The sequence below is a fragment of the Perca flavescens genome, chromosome 10 (assembly GCF_004354835.1).
Source record: "Perca flavescens isolate YP-PL-M2 chromosome 10, PFLA_1.0, whole genome shotgun sequence".
NCBI classification, from domain to species: domain Eukaryota; kingdom Metazoa; phylum Chordata; class Actinopteri; order Perciformes; family Percidae; genus Perca; species Perca flavescens.
The window spans coordinates 29110618-29118103 of record NC_041340.1 but is presented as its reverse complement, the minus strand read 5'-3'; the positions used below and the strand labels follow the sequence as shown (position 1 = coordinate 29118103).

The 7486-nt window shown below is 40.4% G+C and overlaps 1 long non-coding RNA gene across 2 annotated transcripts; it reads left to right on the top strand.

Annotated features, from left to right (window-relative positions):
* Positions 1 to 2546: 2546 nt before the first annotated feature.
* LOC114562704 (uncharacterized) lies at positions 2547 to 3614 on the top strand. 2 transcript variants are annotated; one of them, XR_003693536.1, is made up of 4 exons: positions 2547 to 2888; positions 2977 to 3081; positions 3228 to 3417; positions 3515 to 3614. It is a non-coding gene; the product is annotated as an uncharacterized LOC114562704 (long non-coding RNA). The 2 variants fall into 2 exon arrangements; XR_003693535.1 differs by having other exon boundaries at positions 3228 to 3429.
* Positions 3615 to 7486: the final 3872 nt, after the last annotated feature.

The window sequence follows — 7486 nt, the reverse complement described above, 5'->3', positions numbered from 1 at the left end:
AATATAATTGGCTGTAATGTTTTCCATTTTGGATGTTGAAGATTAAGAACAAGACTCTCAAACGAGTTATTTAGTTTAGGTTTAGGATTAATTAACAGGCTTGAATCAAAGATGGCTGCAACTCCTCGGCCTGATCCTCTAGGAATTTGAGTATTAATATGACTGGGAGGAGTGGCTTCATTTAGACTAACATATTCTTCATGGCCCAGCCAGGTTTCAGTAAGACAAAATAAATACATTTTATTATCTGATATCAAATTGTTTACCAATACTGCTTTAGAAGACAGAGATCTAATATTTAATAGTCCACATCTAATTTTCCTGTTTTGTTCTATTGTTGCAGTCGTTTTAATTCCAATTAGGTTGTTAAGTATAGCGCATCTTTTGTTTACCTTTTGATTTAACCGATCTGAGCCGGGGGAAAGACACCGTGCTTATTAGACTACGAGCGGGCGACTGCTCCAACAGAAGCACAGAGGGGCGCATTGCACTGCACCTCTGATTACTAATATCAAACTTGGGTTGTCATGGTTTATGACCAATAATAGACTCTGTCAGATTTTTTGATATGAGATATATCCGTCCCAGGTGAGATGAATGCCGTCTCTCCTAATCAGGCCAGGCTTTCCCCAGAACGCCCTCCAGTTATTCACATAGCCCACATCATTAGCTGGGCACCACCCCGACAACCAGCGGTGGAAGGATGACGTATGGCTGTACATTTCATCACTGGTCAGGTTTGGCAGGCGTCCAGAGAAAACTACTGAGTCCGACATTGTCTTTGCGTATGCACAAAGTGACTCAACATTAATTTTAGTGATCTCCGATTTACGACCATTACCCCCTACGTGAAGTATGATCTTACTGTATTTACGGTTCTTTTTAGCCAGCAGCTTTAGATGGGATTCTATATTGCCTGCTCTAGCCCCGGGGACTGCAGCCGCCGGCTTCACATGTCGCAGTATAGAGCTCCCAATAACCCCAATTGGCTTCTCAGCGGGTGTATCACTGAGTAGAGAGAAACTGTTAGAGGCGAAGATGCTCCGGTTTAGAGCGACCATCATCATGTGCACTCCCTGGTTTAGATCTAACACTATGCTTCCCTCGGACAGTCACCCACTCGCCCAGCTGCTCGGGGTCTGCCGGGGTACAGCTAGCAGAAGCTACAGAAGCTACAGTATGTTGGCCCGCTTCAGCTATGTGGCGGTGGCTAGCTACGGAAACATATGATTCTGATTCCATGATGCGGAACCGTGCCTCAAACTCACTAAGCCTTGCCTCCAGAGCAGCGAATATATTACATTTATTACATGTATCGTTATCACTAAAGAAGGCAGAGGAATAGCTAAACATTTGACACACAGAGCAAGAGAGAGCAGGAGAGGGAGAGGAATTGCTAATGGCTAAGCTAAAGTAGCTAACAGCGTTTTAACAACTGTAAGATCAGCGAGGCAGTCGCTGTAAGTGAAGCAAAGTATAAGTGCTTGAGTAGAACAATTGTAATTCAAATGCAATCCAGTCGCTAATTTAAACAATAAAGCTGAGTTGAGTAAGGGTTTAGCGTTTGTAACACAGGAACACCGGAAGTGACAATACGCTTACCGTATACGTCAGCACGTCAGAGGAGCAGAGGTCCCTCAGAACAACTAAGGGAAGATGTTCTGAGGGACATTGTCAGTAGCAGTGGTTCTGAAGGGATCCACTTCAGTGTTGAAGTTGAGGTGGGAAGCTCTTCCTCAAGAAGATATGTTTCCGTTTATGAGGCAAATCTGTCTTACTATAACAGGTTTGGCAGGTTGATGGTCATGTTTGACACAGCAAATAACACGTGGCATTGCCATTGTGTTAAAGCCAAACAGGCGTGTGTCCACAAGGCAAAATGGCACTTCTTCTAGACTAGAAAGGAGCTCTTCACTGGAGACGAGCGCGAGGATACTCAAGACTCAAGAGAGTCAAAACTGTCACCTCAAGCAATTTGCAGTATCCCCCTCGAGATCAGGACTTGGAGAGAATTGTTAGGTACATTCACAACAAGAAAAGGCTTCCTGCAGACTTGCCTGAAAAGGTGTATGGGTTGACAAGTGAGACAGAAGTACCTAAACATCCGATACCCAAAGTGCGTTTGTCCCGAATGTCCTGGCGATCTTCCCCTTGGTGAACCCCTGATCATCAGTAGATCAGCAAAAATCATCATTTTCAAGGGAATCATCAAAGGTCTGTCACGTTTAAACTAAAATTAACAGTTATTCTTCCTTTTCCCATTTGTATATATCACTAAATGCCCCAATGATCTACTTATGCATTTCAGGTGTGACAACTTATAGGAAAAAATGCAGTAGATGTGGAATGATGGTGCAATACCAGAAATGGGAGGATGGCTTACATAACTTTAATGACAAAGTCATTCTAACCCTCCATTTTTGCCTGTATCTTCAGAACTGCCTCCAGGTCAAATGTTCAAGAATTTAATTTTTTTTTAAATGTGACCATACGTAACTGATATTCCATATCTTTATGCAAAGTAGGCCATTAAATAAGCAATTACAACTGCAGGATGAGGTTTCTAAGCTGACAGTCATGACCATTAAATACATCATTGGAACTTTTCCCTGTTCCACACTTGGAATGGAATTACATTTTCTAATTTGTTATTGATGTTTTATTTCAGACTCACACAGCTCTGGGTCGAGCCATCGAGACATGGGAGCTGACGTCGGGACAGCAGTACCCAAACAAAAATAGCCTAATACATGGGTACCTACATACATGGGTACCTACATTTTGAAGCACTGACGGACCATGATTATAACTTCTGCTGTGTCCTCTGTGGACATCACCCTCCTGTGGTGGTCTGGATCTCCATAAAAGCTGTGTCTTCAGCTTGGCAGGTACAATACAGGTTTTATTTGCATGGTTAACCCCTCCACCACTCCAGGTGGTCTAACTACAGTATATTGATATTTATTTTTATTTTAGTCAGTGAACTAGAGGATCCACCAGAGGGATTTGATGGGGAGGTGGACATTGATAAGTTCTGGGACTCTCTATGTTTACAGAGGATTGCACGTGGGTTTGTTCCAAGTAAGTTACTTTTTGCATAGGTTTGTTTCTCATGTTGTCCAGAGACATATCATTTCTTTGTAACCTTTTTGCCCTGTCTTTCTCACTCCACTTTAATAATTACAAAGTTAATTTTGAGCCATCAATGCAGACTATTTTCCTTTCAGGTGATCAACAAAATCCTTTTGCCGTTAAACCTTCATACCACCACTGGGCCCCGTGGATTGGACCTCACACCCGCAAATCCAACAAGGTGCTTAATACGGAGCATAAAAAGGTCCATACAACAAGGCACCCAAAAGAACAGACAGAGACTGATGTAACAGAGGACAGGCTACTGGATGAAGTATCCAATTTGTAGGTAAACGGGTATGTGTTTTTTTGTTTATTCTATAGACTCAGTATAGCTAGTATAAATGTATTTACAGTGTACATCTTTATTTATCTATTACAGGTCCATGCCATCCGAAAGCTCTGCAGGGAGTGCGGAATAGATTCACAAGGCTGAGATAAGAGAAGAAATGAAAACCCGAAGCAAATTTGATAAAATCTTTCAAAAGGTTAGTGGAGCATTTGGTAAATAAAAACAAAAAATGTCTACAATGTTGATATTTTTGCCTTAGATGACTGCTGGTAATTTAGTTTGACTTCCTTGAACACTTGTTCTCCTCAGGTGGCTGGGCAGTTATGTGCCCCTGTGGACAGGTTTTCTCGCTGAAATTTAACATTAGGGCAGAAAGTCCAAGGGACTTCACTGATTTATTATTATCTTGGAAGCACATGCCCAACATATGCATATATGACTTTGCGAGAGGTCTGACGATGCATGCTAACCTTAGAGAGCCCGAGACGATGCCTTTCAGCCCTCATGAGGGTAGGCTGTTGGACCACAGCCATGAAAACTTACAGTACGCATCCAATGATGGTATGGTCAATTTACTATGGCTTAACACTAGGAAAACTGTGCCGGACTCGGGTGGACATCCATTGACTGAGTCAGCATACAAATAATGTCTCTACGACACATTCCATGAGGGAAACACTAAAGATATCCTCCGGAGGATAAAGATGGTACCTGAACTGGCAGGGAGAATTAACAGCCAGGTTGCAACAACTCTTCTCAACCATGAAAAAAAACAACTATCACATGAATATGCTCTCGCCATCTGTTTTCCTGATACGTAATGTTTTTCACAATTATAATCAGCAGAAGAACAAGAAGATCAAGGAGGAATTAAAGAAGCTTGTGACTCCTGAAATTACCAGCAGAGGTAAGACCAGATCCAGTTGTCGCATCCTCCTCTCAGCCAGTAGAAATTGAGTTTAGCTCCGAACCAGATCTTTCACCACCCTCTAAACGTAAAGACATTTTCTGTATTTTATGCATAGTATTAGTGATTGTGTATATGTATCCAATAACACATGTCCTGTCATTTTTGTCTCATCTCTTCACTTTGAATTAGGCTCAAAGTTAGAGTTGCTCTCCTCAGCTGTTGACCGTACTAATCCCAACTTTACAGTTGCTGATCTGAAACGCGAACCAAACGCAAGACTTTGTGAATTAGTAAATTTGAGATTAGTTTTTCTGAATTAAAATATGCTGAAATATGCTTGCATTCATACTGTTCTGTATATTTCCCATAGCTGGACTATGTACTGGATACTAAGGGGGACCCTAAGGAGGAAATTGTCCAAGCCCACAACTCAATCCTCACAAGGTCTGACTTTTGGACTCTGGGCCTAGAACGAGATGTTGAAGCAACGGTAAATCTGAACCAAGTGTGTTTAACTGTATTTCCTCATGGTATGGGATTATTAATTTTCTAATCATTGTTTCCTTTTAGATTACAAATTGTTGTTTCAACATTATCGTCGAGACTGCAAATGCACATGTAAATTACATTTATTACATTCATGTTTCCTGATTGTATACTTTTATGTTGCCTGCACAAAGTGTGTTATGCATCTGTTTTCAAATAAAGGGCTTTGTGGCTGTGGATGCCTATGTGGTGGTCACCTGGCTTCCTCCATATGAGGCTTTTGCTGTTGCTAAAATGATTGTGAGTAGTAACGTAACAGAACTTGTACCTCAGCTTTAACCTCAGGTTCAATTTCCTCTTTGAACTATTTTTGTTTTCCTCAGTGTGACTTTGCATCCAAAGACGTGTTGCTTTTCCCTGCCTGGCAGCCTGGGCACTGGACATTGTGTGTAAGTAAACCCACTTTGACGTGGCTTTTTTATCTGAAATACTGTTATTATTGAACCCTCTTTGTATGCCGTACATTACAACATTTTTGATATGCATAAAGATTTTAGGTCTAAGAATCTAACCCGACCTTTTCCGGATGAATTCCAACCTCTCCTTGCTCCCTATTTTGGTTTGTGTGTTGAAGGCTCTTACCATGCACCCCCACCTCCCATTTGTTTTTGGCCATGCTGAACATGAATTTTAATGTTAATTTTGTTTTAGCCTCAAATAATGGGTGAATGAGAGCAATTACACAAAATTATATTCATTATTTTATATATATATATAATAATGAATATAATTTTATATATATCTATCTCCTTATAAATGCACTATTTACTATAACTGTAATTTTTGTTTTAAGCAATATTTGGGAGTTTAACCAACCCTTATCTTGCCATTCCATGAAATAAAACTTTTAACAGGTTCTCACGCCAAGAGGATTATGCAATACTTTGATTCAAGACACCCTAGTGGCTTTGGAGATGGCCGATACCTAGAAATCTTCAAGTTTTTCATAGAAAGCTGATTACTGGTTCCCTATGTTCCTATCTAACTCTGGGTCTTGCAGCATTAACTGTCTATTTTTCTATTCAAAGCAATTAAGTATTTTTGTTTAAAATAAAGTTTTTCATTGGTTCGCTAAAAACCTCATCTGCATCTTTACTTTTGAAAAATGTTATTTAGACCACCCAAATACTGCTTTGAGAACCCAAGAACTTAGATATGATCATGTTTTGTAGTATGGTAGTTCTGTTTTGTACTATACTTACTTTTTATTTCGTTTTTTTTTCTTTTCTTGTTTTGTTCTGAATTTATTGTTCCTCCTGTTCATATGTTCCATACGTTCTATAAGTCTCTACTAATAATTGCTGCAACTCCCAGGTCACTTTTTAGCACAGGAAGGTGTAGTTCAGCCCCACTTACACGTCTTCCAAACCTTTTCAGTAACCTGGCACATGCTGTGTCCGATCGACCATGGAAGGCATTTTACTTGGCTGATGAGGTAAAACGTGTGGCCGGAGCGCGATTCATCGCATTTAGTAGAGTAGCATACACTGGTACATAAGCAGGCTTGATTGTTTGTTGTGATTTGATGAAGTGATCCTATGTGCCGCTGATAGACCCTGGTTGCTGCTAAATGCAAGTTTAAAGCGCATTGTGTTGCACTTTTTGTATGATTAAAGCTACGAAATGAGGGTGGATATCAGTAGCCATCATATAATAAGAATCCTTGATAATAAATCACACTGCCCTTTTACCACCACAGGGCTCTCACCAGCATCAGAGCAACAGCTGTGGGGTGTTTATGCTGATGGTGAGATGCAATATTTTCAGAAATTATGACTGATGACTAGTTTACAGAACAACTAACACATTTGTATGTTCATTTCAGTACGCAATGTATGCTACCCTCCAAAAGCCATATGACTTCCGTGAGGTGAGTTTCTTAAAATCTCAATCAGATGTGTAGCGTGAATTATAAGGCTTTTAATATTTTAGTCCTATCTGGAGGCTATAGTTAACATGCATCAACATGCCATACACCTAACTTTGTCTGCAGGTACTGTACTTACTGGAGGAGATGGCTACATCTGTACAAATGCACACTGCCATAGTTTCCATCAATGAGTAAACAGTACTGTAACATGGATTTGTATCAGGCTATGAAGACATTTAAAGCATAACTTTACTTTTCAGGTTAGACATGTTCTCTATCAGGAGGTGGTGGTGTGGGCAGCTGCTGGAGACCTTTATGCTTGACAGGTGTTATACTTACATACTGCATACATATTTTGGTATTTAATTATATTTGGTGCTCATGAAGATAGAAGCCAATATACTATATATCAATTCTCTCTCGCTCTCTCTCTCTCTCTCTCTCTCTCTCTCTCTCTCTCTCTCTCTCTCTCGCTCGCTCGCTCGCCAAGCTGACACACCCATCACAACAGAGGACAGGCCATTCTTACCACCTGTAGTCCTTCAGCGTATTATTGAAGAGACACTGAATATGGACATGGCTATGCTTGGCGTGTTCAACAGAGTTTTGAAAACTTTCCAGGAACTCGCAAAGCCATTCTGCTTTCATTCGTTTATATTAATGATAGTTTGGCAGCGGACCTCAAACTTAAAAAAGAGATTCTGATACACATAACTGTTAGACAAATGTATAAGAC